This window comes from Pan troglodytes, chromosome 17 (genome assembly GCF_028858775.2).
Source record: "Pan troglodytes isolate AG18354 chromosome 17, NHGRI_mPanTro3-v2.0_pri, whole genome shotgun sequence".
NCBI lineage: Eukaryota > Metazoa > Chordata > Mammalia > Primates > Hominidae > Pan > Pan troglodytes.
This window is the reverse complement of record NC_072415.2, coordinates 39,646,842-39,664,150: the sequence shown is the minus strand read 5'-3', so window position 1 is coordinate 39,664,150 and position 17,309 is coordinate 39,646,842.

The following is a 17,309-nucleotide window of genomic DNA, read 5'->3' as shown; positions in this document are numbered from 1 at the left end:
ATGAGGTTTTATTGAAATAGCAATTATTGCCATTTTATCTTAAATGACTTGAAGAAAATGCCACTTTGTTTCTCATATCTATACCTAATATAAACTGCCATTCTATTTATGATTATCTCTAAATATATTTGAGAAAACTCAGTTCTGATTTTATTCTGATTTTATTACAAATTAGAAACAAGAAACATAAGCCCTAGTAGAACAATTTAAATGAAGAAATTGTTAGTCTCAATATCAGTGCTAAATTTATTGTCATGAGTATAATTTCCCCTAGAACACAAAACTGAACTCCCTTTCAAATATAAATTCCCACTATGCCGTATATATTTTGTACTGCATAATTGAATACTTATGAAAAACCAGAATGCTTATATTAAATCAAATTAAATTACAGTAGAAACTAATCGAGTTTTGTCAAGAAGCCTTTCAGAATGCCTTTTAAATTATTGAACTATTTTATTAATAAGTAAAAATGACTAAAATGACAGTAAGAAGTATTTTCAAAAATATACTGCCTTGCTAAGATCAAACATGAGTACCCAATTGAATTCCTTTTTACAGTTTAATAGCAACCTTGAATATTTCTAAGTAATAAGACCTGTGTTGAAAACACAAATACCTCTCTAGGACATAGCTGAGACAAAAACCACTATACTAATAATTAGATAATTACATCTGCTTTCTAACTCAGTGGTGTTTTATTTTAAGATTGTTACTATAAAAGTCAGTCCAGAAAGTATTTAGAAAGTAAACTTAACGCAAGGTTGGCTGTACTTTGCTTTTGATCTTGAAAATCAATGGAAATAGTAAGATGTTTGTCAGGAAGCAAAATAAATATATAATGTATATATAGATCTACCTATTTGTCTGACACTACCTAACACCATTTTGTGTCAAGCTTAACAATAATGAGCTGAAACAATTAAAGATGTACAGAAGCACCATAATGAAAGAGCCAGAAAAACTATAGGGAACATCTCGACTTAATATTATATAGGTATATTGTACCTGGGAATGAATTTTCAGCTGAAAATATATAAACATCTGAAACAGTTGCAACTAATAATGACCAAAATATTCTGAAACAAGTTTATTAGGGTAATCCATATCATCCTATATATTTAAATCCTATATATATATCCTATATATTTAAAAAGGCAAGTAAATGTAAGATATTTGGCATATTGCTATTAAGAAAATTAAATACTGTTGATATTATAGAGATCAACATTTTTAATTTAATTTAACTTAATGATATTTTTAATGTATTTATGAAGATTATTATACAGAATTAATAAGTTTTCCACAGATTTCATTTTTGTTATTTTATTTTATTTTTATTTTTTTGAGACAGCGTCTTACTCTTTCACCCAGGCTGGAGTAAACCGGTGTGATCTTGGATCACTGCAACCTCTGCTTCTCATGCTCAAGCGATTCTTCAGCCTCAGCCTCCTGTGTAGGTGGGACTATAGGCACAAGCCACCAACATCAGGTTAATTTTTTTTCTTTTTTTGGAGAGATGGGGTTTTGCCATGTTGTCCAGGCTGATCTCAAACTCCTGAGCTCAAAGCAACCCACCCACCTCAGCCTCCCAAAGTGCTGGGATTACAGGAATCAGCCACTGCACCAAGCCCAGATTTAATTGATACATATTCATTGGGTTAATAATTTGTGAAATAGAAATGTTACAGATCTAAAAATTAGTAATTAAGGCTACAAACTGGTGAATTACCTAGTGTTTCTTATACCTTCCTGCGCGTGTGCTTTTTCTTTAAGCTTGGATTTCTGACCCTACTCCTCTCTTACTATTCACTTCCTCTCATTCCAGGCATATCCAAATGCCCATCTACAATATGAAACCATCTCCTTCTCTGAAGTCTTTGTTTATCATCAGTTTCTTGAATTCCTGAAAGCTACTTACAGGGCAGCATAATATGCCCAATGAACTGTATTTCATTAAAGTAAATTAATTTATCTGGTCCTAGTAAGTAAAGAGCAATTCAAAAAAATTAAGTACATAGCATGGACTAAAAAAATTCAAAACAACAACAACAAAACAAAAGATATTAAATGAAGCATATGTTCATAAAAAGAAAGTATTTGGGTTGAACTTCTAGGGCTCTGATCACTTGAGAAAGTAAATGACTCCAAGTAAAGTAGGGAAATATGAGAAAGAGATATACCAAAAGAAAACAGGACTTTCTCTTATTTTTGATATGACAAGAAATATACTTTGTTTAAAAATTGTTTTTGTTCAATTTATAAAAACAAACAAAACAAAAACTAAAAAACAGCAACAACAAGCCAATAATAACTAGAATAAAAAGTACTCATCCCCTAAATCGAAAAAGCTTATACACAATCCGAGGTTTGTTTCTTTATTTCTCAGACCATCGCCTAGGAGGTCGGAAGCTAGAGATTTCAGAACTTTCCCATTGAATCCTCTACATCTATCAGGACGCAATGGTAGAGACACCATGGAGGATGGTGTGAAATGTTTGAAGGTCAGATGTGAGGCAGTGCGCCATAATGTACATTATTCCCACTCTTATTTTATTGGCTAGAACTCTAATCGCATTGACCTCACATAAGTCCAAGGGGATGAGGAATTACTTAACGAAGTTAAGTAATGCATACATAATGAACATGAGAAACAAAAATATTGATGTTTACTTGCATCCTGTGCTTACAACAGATTGGCCATGCAAGTGGCCCTATTTCCAAGAGTCTCTTATTAATTTGTAGAATACCATTCAAAGTATAAAACCAGGGAGAAAAAGAAGTACAAACTACTACCATGCTGCATAACAGATGACATAATTATGATCTCTGTCAAGCACATGGTGAAGCTGTGAAAATCAATGTACACTGCTGTATAATTCTAAACAACATTGTAAATTTGAGAACCTATGTTTATGTTTGGGAGAGTGGATGTGGGTGTGTTTGTGTGTGCATGCATGTATGTCTTTTAATTAATAATTTTCTATAATTTGATGATTTGAATTGATGAAAAGTTTCATCTTTACCTCTCACAAATAAACAGAATGCAAATAAATGTGCAATTTGAGCTAAAATCCACACTTGTGTCCGCAGAAGCCTTGCAATTATAAAATATACTGCTGGAAATTTAAGTGTCTTATTGTTTGACTGGATGAAAGAAGCTTGAGGAAAGAATAAGTCTGATACTCAAACTAAAACCTATGGGGGAGCATCGGGTAGATTTCATTAAAGGGGAGAACAAGTGGCATCTTGGGGTTTTTAATATGGGAGGTGGCTTCATAGTTGAGGAGTAAGCAGAAGTACAGAGAAGTATGTTTAGATGTTAGGGCATATCTTTCAGGCCTCATACAGGTTATTTTTCCCCTTGTATTAAAAAATAGTTACATTAAGAGTATTATTTTAATTTCTCTTCTGCCCATGAGCATTATGTTGTAATATAACTTACCTTCAACTTATCTGTAAAATTGGGTAACCCCATAAGAACTTGAGTATGATTGTGTGGGAAAAATACATATGACCACAAATGGAGGTGCTTTTTTGGGGCATTTCATGTGGAAGTGGTAGAGTGCTGTGCAGGGATTCCAAGCTGTGGCTCCTGGCAAAATGAGCTTTGGCCCACAGTATTAGGATTGCTGGGCAAGGCCCACAATGCTGTCAGTAGGATGGCAGGGAAGTTAAACTTGCATTTTCACAAAGAACAGTAAATGAGGACCTCTGGATTAAGGAAAGAAACACTAGCTGAGAATCAAGTTACTTGGGAAGAGTTCTATAGTCCCTTCAGATGAAAAGAGCAAGTTCAGGCTAGATTTGTAGTATAAAGGGACAGAAATGCAACATATTATTAAAAACATCATGTCTCTAAATGTAGTATGAGTAAGCAGAGAGTTAAAAACTTATTTCTATATTCAATGGGCAATGTTTTCCCTTATTGAGATTGAACATTATGGATAAAGAACACATTGCATATGTGTTTTGCCAGGCAGAATTTTTATGTTTCAGCAAATATTCATTGAGTTTTTCATTCTTTATTTTCTCCCTCAATCCTATTGCTAAGAAACAGAAATCTGGAAATTGTGCTGATTGCTTTGTAAATCTGTTTATTACTGCCATTTGTAAATTAATTCAACATTTTTATTTTTCTCCATGTGTACCAACAACTTTGAATGCCCTAGCAATGGTATGTAATGGTAATTAAGAAAATACTATTGTATTCTGTTTTGAACAAAGTTTTACATACAAAAGACTATTTTTAAAGAAATGCTGTCAAGATACTGTTTTTCTTTTAAAATGAAGTGGTGTAATGTTCTTTTTACATAATAAGTCCCTTGAAAATATGACTCAACTGACAAAAGATGATACATCCCTAACTTTTTGGAAAATATCAATGTAAATAAACAAGAGGCCAGGAATATGAGCAAACTCACTAAGAAATCTATAAAATGCAATTTTAATATCTAGATAAATTTTCATTTTAAAATTATAATCACACTAATTTTTAAGCCTAATGTTTCTGTTAAACTTTGGTTACTGGCATGTATCCTTTCAGTATTATTTTATGCCTCTAAAATATTAATTTATATCTGGGGAGATCTCAATCATTAGGGAAAAGAACACTTTAATGACTATCGTTTGAAAGATAGTGCCTAATAGTGCATGCAGTATTAGCAATTCACAGGAGACCTTAAATTTGAAAACAAAAAACAGTGCATTAAAGAAAAGTGAGTTGAAGGAAACAGAGCATGTTGAGTAGTAAGTGTACTTGGGAGAGATGAGCTGTCAACCGCAAATGAAAAACAACAATCATAATTAAAGCAAAATAAGAATTAGTTGCATTTGCAATGTTTATGGCATGTTCTTAAGGCTGTACTTTGAAAACATGAGTACAAAGGATTCAGTCTTCTGCCTGTAGATCTATAACCTACTTTATGTTTTGACTTATTAATTTTTTAATTTTTGTTTTCAGTTAAAGCTTTGCCTAAACCTACTGAGTTTCAAGACCATGATTATTTATTTTGATCTTCTTTGGAAAAGGCCACTAAATATCATCAAATACCTTGGGAAGACAGTATGTATGCATTTTCGTGTATTTCAAGTAGAATCACCTAACTCTTAAAATATCTCTAATGAAGTGTTTTTCTTCAATTCTGGTGGTAATCCATGCTAATGTAACCACATGAGGAGTCTGGTCTTTCTTAAGACCAAAAAAGATAAAAAGCACTTTTTAACCTGTTAAATGCCAAGATAAGCATTAGAGTCAAAGATCTGGAGCTACATGGAGTTTACTGAAAAATTATAATCTATAGGGATCTACAAGAAGTTTTACATAAACAACTATTTTATGGTGTGCAATGGAGTCAAAGGACATATTGACCAAAGAGGTTAAAGTAAGAATCCTGTAAACCATGATGAGTGTCTAATTTTTCTGAATTCAGTTACAAGGATAAACTAGAGACTATGTATTGTTTTATGCCTCTGAATAAGGAGTTAGGTAAACAAAACACATTGCAATTACTCACAGTTATAATAATTGTTCTATGCATAACAAGATGCTTTGTTTGAATTCATATGATTAATTCTCTCAGAGAAAGGCCAGTACATTTTTAAGTATTTTGTTTTTAGAGCCCACAGCTGCCTAAGAATAGGCACATCCATTTTCTCAACCGTGTAAAGTGTGCTTATGACCTCTACTTCCTTCCTCCCTTCTGCGATGCTATTAGCAGGTTCTGTGCAACAGCCAAAGGCCCATTAAAAGGCAGAAATGTGATTTTGATCTTTTTAGTTTCTCACTAAATTACAGAATCAGTTCTCTGGTTGGCAGCTGCTGACAATTTTATAACAGTTTATTTTTCAGCACCTCTCTGAAAAGCACCAATTTATAGTTTAAGGTGCTCATTTATATCAAGACAGAATCCTCATTGGGTAGATGGGTCATTCTTGCAAACATTTGGTTTGCAAGTGACCTTCATGCTTCCAATTTTGTCTTCAGAACAAGAGAAAAAAAATACATTTTAATTTTTATTTTGAATAGAGTCAGATACAGTTTTAAAGCTTACAACTTCCTACCTTCGGGGAAGGAGAATAATCTCTTACAAAGTAACTTACATGTGCTCCTAAAAATGAAAGCTGTGAAGTTGAATATGTGCTTAAGTATATTATAGTTAACACAAATTCTCTCAATATGCATCTGGCCTGGAGTTTTATGTTTGAGAAGTAGTAAAACCTTTTAGCATTTTCCCTCTCCTAAGATGCACTTTCTCATCTGATTTTCCTTCTTGTTAAAAATGCATATTAGACTTACAACAAAGTTTCTTATCTTCATTTCTGAGATTCAAATATTAAAATGTCTATAAAAACTCTCTAATATAATTGTAACTATAACACAAAATCCATTGTTCTTATATTTTTTCTTAACTACAGATTAATGCAAATAAAAAATCCGAAAAAAATTATTTATGTATTAAGATACAACATTCTTAATTAAAATTCTGCTTGATGTTATATTACTGAGTAAGTGCAAACAGAATGTCCTGTTTATATAGGTAAATAGGAGTATGTAACTATCTTGAAGTTCAACCAATATTTATTGCATATTAGTTATAATCACAAAATGTCCAAAGTCAGATCTTTTAAAGGGATATTATTTGGTTCCAGTGGAGCCTCTAATTACATGGGTATTACTTTAAAATGTTAAGAAAAGATAATTTCATTAAATTGTGGTTAAACGTTATGCTGAACATATATCCAAGATGCTTCCTTTGAAGATGAAACAATAATAATTATTCTAGCCATTATTGTTCGGGAAAGATTTTCTGGTGAAAACAACAGTTGACCAGTGACATACAAGGCTGAGGGAAATTAACCAGCTGAAGACAGGGAGAAGAGTTTTTCAGTCAAAGAAGCATCGTGAATAAATCATCAGCCTATAATAGAATGGTATATGCTAGGAGCTACAGTTTAAAGTGCAGGACATAGAGTGGTAAATGTTGAATTAGAAGTAGTCTGGGTCACATCATCAAGGACCTTTAAGCCTAACTATGGAGATTAAACATTTCCCTTTAGCTGTTAGAGAGCAATTGAGAATTTTTAAACAAGAGAGCGAATAGCACAGTCATATTTTATTTAAGAAGGATGAGTCTGCATGCAATTTGGAAGATCATTTTAAGATTGACAAGACTGGATGAAAGAACACCATTTAGGTACAGATTAGAAAGGTCTAGATAATAAATCAATAGGGGGCTGAATAAAGTGGTGATATAAATAGAGATAGAACATTGGAATGTACTTGAGCCATATTCAGAAAGAAAATTCTACAAGACTTGTTAAAATATGAAATGAGTGAGAATGAAAAACAGAGAGGAATGTGGACTAACTATTAAGTTTCTAATGTTTATAACTGGATGCATGATAGAAGCCTAGGGTAATTTGGAGGCCGGAAAGGGGAGAACAGAGGAATAATTTTGTGGAAAAGATGTTAAATTCAGATTTGCACAATTCAAATTTGAAGTAACAATGGGACATTTTAGAGAGCTTTCCATGGAGCATTTAAATGCAATTTTGTCAGCTCTAGCTTTAGGTTGGAGTAAATACATTCAACCAAATATTTAAGCTTCAAGAATTGAGAGATGTTCTCATGATAAAAAAAAAATAAATCATGTTAGGTTATTTTAAATTGTCTTACTTAATTGTTTCCCCCCTATTTTTTTACTTACTTTTATATTTTTCCTATTTTTTTGGATAAGATAAAAATAACAAGTCAGTTATTAGCTATACTAAATCCAATTAATAAGGCTTTTATTAAGATTTCAGTTTTCTTAATATTTATTGTTAATTTTGATGATAAGACTGCCTAAATTACTAGACAATCTCTTTGAATTTTTATAGGTATCTCTGTTTTTTATCATGTTTGAAAAACCTGTTTTAGTAAATCAAATAGTAAATTGAATAGAATTTGCTATAAACCAATTAGATTCTTAAATTCTAAAAAAGCTATAATATAGTTTTATTATAGCTATATTAAATGTCTATATTGAATATAAATCCTCCCAAAGGATATCATAATATACTATAGTGATAATTTTTAATATTAGATGTCCAAAGTACAACACACAATCATAACAGATTTTTTTTTTTTTAGCGTTACCTTCCATCTCTGATGAACTCAGAGAATTCAAAGATGAGTGAGTAATAGGACAGCCAGCCAAGTGTAGTAAAAAGCACACTGTCTCTGGACTTGGATAATAGATTAAAATACAAAATCTTCCATCTACTGGCTTTGTGACTTTGGTTAAGTTATTTAATGCTGCATCTGTTTTTCCTGTTGTCTCATCTGGACACACAGTATGTGCTATGTAAAGATTTCATAAATACCTAAATGTGCTTACAATCTAGTATAGGAAATAGAGCAACTACAAAATGCAAAAAAATAGAAAGACTTATAAATCAAAAAGATAAATATATAAACAAAAACAAGGATTCAAAATTGTGTCATGTCTTCTGCCAATGAATGTATTGCTTGTTGATATAAAATGAATATCAAGTTACATGTTGATGTAAAATGAATATCAAGACAGAAGACCTAACTTGGCTTTGAACATTCACACCTAAACACTGTAAGATATTGAACCAACTTATTAATATTTTCTAATTTGTAAAGTGGTGATAATATCAGCTCTACTTAGTAATGATATTCTTTTATAATATTTTATTAACGATAAAGCTTATATATTTTGTCTTTCAATTACTTAGTAAAATGGTTGTTATTCAGCTGAATTATAGCTGAAAAAAGAGGAATATATAAGGGATATAAATTACTTTCCCAAGGTCGTACACTTTTAAATGGTTTATGGGCCATTGCTATTGGCCCGCTAAAGATTTGCTTAAAAATCACAGGCATGAAGCAGGTTGATTAATAGGAGGAAAAGTATACAAATTTATTGAGTGTGCATAAGGGAGCCTTCAGAATGAAGATCCAACTTCCCAGTGAGTTACAGAAACTTTACTTGTGGTTACAGAAAGAATGGGGGCTTGAATCCAGGTTATGGGAGGGATGAGAAGAGGCATTCTATTGAGGGGCAATTAATGATTGCTAGGGAGAATGATTGGATGAGGAGGCAGAAATTAACTTGTAAATAATTTTCTTTCAAATTTAAATAATCCTTGGAGACAGTCATCACACTTATAAAAAGGTCTGCTCAGGTGTAGTCACATCTTGGTCTTCTTTTCCTGAAACAGATAATGGGATAACAAGGAGGGGAAGAGAAAACAATTTTTCTTCTTGGTGGTTCTGGATCTTAACCAGATAGAGGAACTTCACTTTCTTTGGGAGAGGAACTTCAGCTTCTTTTGAAGGAAACTTCAGCTTCTTTGGTGGTAGTCGAGAAGGTCAGAAAGACCTTGAGGCTTCCTCAGTTCCTCATGTCAGAAAGCCATGTTTTGAGGTATTGATTTCTGAGCACAAATATTGGCATATTTGAAAGTCACTCATGCCTTCTGAATCCTTATTTAATGGTCTTTCTATTACAACCCAATATATTCTTTTTGCCTGCTGCCCAGAAAAGCCAGTAACTGAGAACAGCAGGAGTTGCAGCACAGAAAGAGTTTAACAATCACAAGGCCAGCTAAGTAGAAGGGCAGGAGATGTTTCTCAAATCCACTTCCCTAAAAATTCAGAAGCTAGAGTTTTGGATAAGGAATGAGCAAAGACAGCTTATGAGTTTAGAAGCAAGATAGACTCAGCTATGTTAGATTCCTCCCACTGTCATAATTTTTGCAAAGGCAATTTCATTCCCATTACCCTATGCGTTAAATGTGTACTGGCCAAGGGAAAAAATTCCCCTTTGCCCTCAAGTTTCACTAAAAATCAACCAGGAAAAGGCAGACTAGTAGGAGGAACAGCATACAAATTTATTAATGTGCATGGCAGTAGAATCACATAGTGATTATTCTCACCTCCTAATGGGGTATGGAAGCTTATATACCATCTTGAGGTTACAGAAATAATTTGGGCTCATAGCAGAGCCAATAACTGGTTGTGGTGGTAAATCAAGCAAGAGTGATAAGACAGTTTATGGGAGGAACAAAGCAGGAGGCCTGGCTAGTAAAGATGGTCTTGTTACGTAGATGAAATGTCACAGGTAGCAGCCCTTAGAAGGAGTAGATAAGAAATGTTTCCTTTAGACCTTTCAAGTGTCAGACTCTCAATTAACCTTTTCTAGCTCTGAACAAGGGTGGGCCTTAAAGGAAGTCTGGCTGTATGGGTGCAGATTCTCTGCAGATGTAAATCTCCTCCACAAAAGACAGCTTTGCCTGGCTATTTCTGTTTGCTAGCTCTCTAAACATTCATCTCAAGATATGTCACAAAGTATATTTTGGGGTAAAATATTTTGGTTTCTTTCAAATGTCTGATCCAAATGAGACATTTCAAAAGAAATTGTTTATAAACTCTAAAATATTATGATAGGACAGATGTAATACTAGTTATGTCTTTAAGGATGGATAGGATTTTAAGAGAGTAATTAGATAAAAATTATTCTGACATACAAAATATGAGAAAATATACAATGAGGCATCACATAAAATATTTGAGAAAATCTAATTTAGTTTGGCTGAAGATACCATGATATGATAATTTACCTTGGGAAGTTATAATACAGTATTTGCCCTGAAAAAAACCTCATTTATGTCCCACCCTTTCCCTTGAAGCCCCAAAAATATATATATGCACAGAATAACTAATAAAAAAGAGAAGGAGAATAATATTTATTTCCCCTAAAAAATAAGAAAGGGCTCAATAAAGAACTCCAGTAGGTTGAGATGGGCTGTGTTGAGATGCCCCTGATTCTCCTCCTAATCCCCAAATTAAGTTAAGCTGTTCAACCCAATGCACAGAATTCACAGAATAGAGCCATTAGAAATCATTCGGAGCTGAGGTGGAGATAGATGGCAGAATAGAAATATCCACAGTTTCCCCCTCTGCCCCTCACAAGGACATCAAGTTAATAACTATCTACTCAGAAAAAAAAAATGCCTTTTTAAGAACCAAAAATCAAGTGAACACTCATAGTATCTGGTTTTAACTTCATATCTCTGAAAGAAGCACTGAAGAATAGAAAACACAGTCCTGAATCACCATCACCATCCCTCCCCAACCCTAGCAGCAATGGCGTGGTGCAGAGTGTCTCTGGGTGCTGGGGGTGGGAGAACACAGCAATTGTGAGGCACTGAACTTAGTGCTGTCCTATTAGAGCAAAAGGAAACCAGGATCACAATGAATTGATGCTCACCCATGAAAGGAACATGTAAGCCAGCCCTAGCCAGAAGGGAATCACTGATCCCAGCAGTCTGAACTTGAGTGCCTGCAGCCCTTGCCACTGAGGGCTACAGCACTCTATGTCTCCAAGTAAACTTGAGAGGCCTTCTAGGCCATAAAGATTGCAACTCAAAGGCAAGTCCTAGTGCTGAATTAGACCCTGAGAAGGTGAAATGAGGGGGCATGTGACATACTGAGACAACATCTGGGAGAGTCAAGGAAAAGCTGGCATGACCCCTCCCCTAACTCCAGGCTGCACAGCTTGAGGCTCCAAAAGAGACCACTTCCTTCTACTTGAGGAGAGGAGAAGGAAGAGTGGAAAGGACTTTGTCTTGCATCTAGGATACCATTTCAGACACAGCAGGATAGGGCACCAGTCAGAGTCATGAGGTCCCATTCTAGGCTCTAGCTTCCAACAACGTTTCAAGACACATCCCTGGGCCAGAAGAGAACACACTGCTTTGAAGGGAATGATCTGTTCCTGGCAGCATTCATCACCAGCTAACTGAAGAGCCCTTGGGCCTGAATAACCAGCAGCAATACCCAGGTATTACATGGGGGGCCTTGGGTAAGTCTCTGAGAGTGGCTGGCTTCAGGTTATGGGCTGTTATGGGCTAAGGGGCAAAACTCCTTCTGCTTGAGAAAAACAGAAGGAAAAGTAAAAGAGACTTTGTCTTGCACCTTAGGTACCAGCATAGCCACAGGGGCATAGTGCACCAAGCGGGCTCTTGGGGTTCTCAATGCCAGTCTTGGCCCTTGGAACTGCTCTGGGCTAGAGGGGAGTCCACTGCTCTGAAAGTTGAGTCATGGGCCTGGCAGCAGTTACCACAAGCTTACTTAAGAAACCTTGGGCCTAAGGGAACATCAGTGGTAGTCTGGCAGTACTCCTCATAGCCTGGGGCTCTGGTAGCTATGGGGTGAGGCTCTTCTGCCTTTGGAAAGGGGAGGGAAGAGTGGGAGGGACTGTGTCTTGTGGTTTTAGTGCCAGGTCAGTTGCAGTACAGTAGAGGACCAGGTAGACCTCTAAGGTATTTGATTATAGACCCTGACTCTCAGACAGCACTTCTGGACACACATGGGGCCTGGGGGCCCTCGCTGCTCTTAAGGTAAAGACATAGGCCTGGATGGCTTTACCAGCTGCTGATTGTAGCACCCCAGGGCCTTGAGTGAACATAGGCAGTAGCTAGGGAATAGTTACAGCAGGCTTTTGGTGAGACCCAATGCTGTGTTGGCTTCATGTCTGACCCAGCACAGTCATAGTAGTGGTGGCCACAGGGGTGCTTGTGTCATTTCATCCCAGCTTTAGGTGACTCAGAACAGATAGAAAGACTCTATGTTTGGGAGAAAGTAAAGGAATGGAACAAGAGTTTCTGCACTGTAATCCAGAGAATTCTCCCAGACCTGGTCCAAGACTGTCAAGGCAGTAGCTCTAGCAGTCTGCAAGAACCATAGTGTTACTAGGTTTGATGTACCTGCTGAAGCAGATACAGCTTAGATCACAACCCCCAAATCCTTTCAAATATCTGGAAAGCTCCCAAAGAAGGATGGGGAGATGGTTTGGATCAGTGTCCCCACCCAAATCTCATGTTGAATTGTAATCCCCTGTGTTGGAAGTAGGGCCTAGTGGGAGATGATTGGATCATCGGAGTGGTTTCTAATGGCTTAGCACCATCCCCTAGTGCTGTCTTGTGATTGAGTTCTCATGACCAATATCAGTATCCAAGTACAAGTAGATTTAACCCAGAGAAGGCTACCTCAAGGCATTTAATAATCAAACACCCAAAGGTCAAAGATAAAGAAAGGATCTTAAAAGCAGTAAGAGAAAAGAAACAAGTGACATAAAATGGAGCTTCAGTACATCTGGCAGAAGACTTTTCAGTGGAAACCTTACAGGCCTGGAAAGAGTGGCATAACATATGAAAAGTGCTGAAGGAAAATAACATTTACCCTAGAATAGCATATCCAGCAAAAATATCCTTTGAACATGAAGGAGAAATAAAAACTTTCCCAGACAAACAAAAGCTGACAGATTTCATCAATGCCAGACCTGTCCTACCAGAAATGCTAAAGAGAGTACTTCGATCAGAAAGAAAAGGAAATTAATGAGCAAGAAATAATCACCTGAAAGTACAAAACTCACTGGTAATAGTAAGTACCCAGAAAAAAACACAGAATATTATAGCACTGTAACTGTGGTGTATAAACTATTCTTATCATAAGTAGAAAGTCTAAATGGTAAATCAACCAAAAGTAATAACTACAGTAACTTTTCAAGGTGCAGCCAGTACAATAAGATATAAATAGAAACAACAAAAAGTTAACAAGCAAGGGGACAAAGTTAAGGCATAGAAATTCTATTTGTTTCTTTTGGCTTATTTGTTTATACAAATAGTGTTAAGTAGTTTTCAGGTTAAAATAATGGATTATAAGATAGTATTTGCAAGCCTCCTGGTAATTTCCAACCAAAAATCATACAATAGATACACAAAAAATAAGCAAGAAACTAAATCATAACACAAGAAAAAGTTACCTTCACTAGAAGAGGACAGGAAGGAAACAAAGAAGAAAGAGAAGACCATAGAACAACCAGAAAATAAATAACAATACTGCAGGAGTAATTCCTTACTTATTAATAGTAACATTGAATGTAAATAGACTAAACTTTCCAATCAAAAGACATAGACTGGCTGAATGGACTAAAAAATAAGACCCATTGATCTGTTGCCTACAAAAAACACAGTTTACTTTCAAAGACACACATAGACTGAAAATAAATGGATGAAAAGATATCTTCTGCCAATGGTAACCAAAAAAGAGTGGAATTCACTATACTTATGTCAGACAAAATAGGTTCCAAGACAAAAACTACAAGAAAAGACAAAGAAGATTACTATATAATGATAAAGGGGTCAATTCAGCAAGAAGAGATAGCAATTTTAAATATATATGCATCCAGCACTGGTGCACCTATATATATAAAGGAAATATTAAAGCTAGAGAGAGATGGGCCCCAATTCATTAATAGCTGGAAAACTCAGCACCCCACTTTCAGCATTGGACAGATCTTCGAGACAGAAAATCAGCAAAGTACCATCAGGCTTAATCTGCACTATAGACAAAAAGGATCTAATTGATATTTACAGAACACTTCATCCAAAACCTGCAGAATAGTAATTCTGCAGAATAGTAATTCTTTTCCTTAGCATGTGGATCATTCTCAAGGATAGACTATGTGTTATATCACAAAACAAGTCTTCTTTTCTGACCATGATGGAATAAAACTAGAAATTAATAGCAAGAGAAGTTTTGAAAATTATACAAATATATGGAAATTGAACAATGTTCTCCTGACTGATTAGTGGGTCAATGAAGAAATTAAGAAGGAAATTGAAAATTTTCTTGAAACAAAGGATAACGGAAATACAACATACCAAATGGAATAAAACAAAGGCAGTACTAAAAGTGAAGCTTATAGTTGTAAGTGGCTACATCAAAAAAGAGGAAAAATCTTAAATGAACAATCTAATGATACATCTTAAAGAACTGGAAAAGCAAAAGCAAATGAAACTTAAAATTAGTGGATGAAAAGAAATAATAAAATCCGGACAGAAATAAATGAAATTGAGATGAAAAAGTAATACAAAAGATCAATTAAAAAGTTGGTTTTGAAAAAAGTTAAACAAATTTGACAAATTGTTAGCCAAACTGACTAACTAAAAAGAGAAAAGGTCCAAATAAATAAAATCAGAAATGAAAAAGGAGACAACTAATACTGCAGAAATTCAATGGTTCACTAGTGGCTACTATAAGGAATGATATGAAAATAAGCAATGATATGAAAAATATGGAAGAAATAGACAAATTCCTAGATGCATACAACTTACCAATATTTAACGAGGAAGAAATCCAAAACCTGAATAGACCAATAACAAGGAACAAGCTTGAAGGCATGGCCGGGCGCGGTGGCTCACGCCTGTAATCCCAGCACTTTGGGAGGCCAAGGCGGGTGGATCGCGAGGTCAGGAGATCGAGACCATCCTGGCTAACACAGTGAAACCCCGTCTCTACTAAAAATACAAAAAATTAGCCGGACGAGGTGGCGGGCACCTGTAGTACCAGCTTCTCGGGAGGCTGAGGCAGGAGAATGGCGTGAACCCCGGGGGACGGAGCCTGCAGTGAGTCGAGATCACGCTACTGCACTCCAGCCTGGGCGACAGCGAGACTCCGTCTCAAAAAAAAAGAAAAAAAAGAAAAAAACACACACACAAAAAATTGAAGGCATAATGAAAAGAATCCCATTGAAAAAAACCTGGAGACGTGATGGCTTCGCTGCTGAATTCTACCAAACATTTAGAAACTTAATACCAATTTAGAAAGAGAATACTTCGAAACTCATTCTACAAGACCAGCATTACCCTGATACTAAAATCAGACAAGGATGCATCAAAAAAAGAAACCTACAGGCCAATAATCTAATGAATATTGATGCAAAAATCTTCAACAAAATAACAGCAAACCAAATTCAACAATACATTAGAAAGATCATTCATCATGAGCAATGGGTATTTATCCCTGTGATGCAAGGATGGCTAAAACAGGCAAATCAATCAATGTGATACAACATTATAAAGAAAATAGAAAATAAAAAACTATATGATCATTTCCATTGACATTGAAAAGGCAGTTGATGAAATTCAGCATCGCTTTGTGATAAAATTCCTCAAAAAACTTGGGATAGAAGGAATACACCTTAATATAATAAAAGCCATATGTGACAGTCTCACAGCTAGTATCATACTGAATGGGGAAAAACTGAAAGCCTTTCCTCTAAGATCTTGGATTTCCTCTAAGTTCTGGGATTATTGGTGTGAGCCACTGTGCCTGGCATCTTTGTGTATTTTGATACCAGTCATTATCAGGTATGTGTTAGCAAATATTATGTTGGAAAACTGCTTTCTATTTTATTGCATTATTTTAATAGACAGTCACACTCTTTAAGTTTAGCACACAATCTCTGTGCTGCTACTTTGGCAGTCTGTGTTTCCAAAGGAAATCTAATTTTTAGAGATTTTGCGTTACTATTCTGGTGTGAATATACTTGCTGTGGTTTTAATCCCTCGTCTTCATATTTCACAGTCTGTCAATGCAAGGGTGGAAGAGTGGGAGAGGTCTCAGGCCTCAAGGAGAGTTTCATGGACCTTGACCCCCTTTATTGGTGTCCCTGGCCACACAATGTCTCCACATTGGAGAACGATGTCTGACATTTCATTGGACAAAGAGGTTTTTCCAGCTCGGTGATTGTTGTGGGTCCCTGTAGCTGGCGTTTCTTGCTATGTCTTGCTATGTCTGTGGGTTGAGGAGGCAGCCTCCGAGTGGATGGGAAAGCAGAGGTTTTCCTCTTCAGGCACCATTCTGACTTACAGTAAATAGTGATTTTGATAAATCTCCTTTGCTGATATTCAGCAGGACTTCTATTTGATCCAGGGGAGGAATGAGCCTACCTGACCTTGGCTGTCTTCTATTGCTAAATTAGAGGTTGGGAAATGCCAGGCCTGGCATGCCGTCTGTTGAATGGGAGATCATGAGATGCTCTTCCACTATTTTGTTCCCCAGTCTTCAGGTATCTCCCTAATTAGTTACCTTCCCACTGCCGTTGAGTATTCTCTTTCGGTGAAAAGAACACAAGAGAAACTATAGTTGTATTCCCTGGGAGAAGCAGGCAGATGCATCTAGGCTATTTTGTCACGACCAGAAGTGTGCAAACACTTGATATCTTCCTACCACTGAAAAAAATAAATACAACTTTACTTCCTTTTTTATATTTGTAATATAAGCATAGCAATTATAGAAATAGAAAAATAATGTGGATTACTGAGACTCAGATGACTGCACAAAAAAGTAATGGTTTTATTTAAAACAAGAAATTAGGAAATTAACACTGAGGTTTATTTATAACTCCAACTTTTGTATGTCTTGAAGATATTAGAAACATACTTTCTTG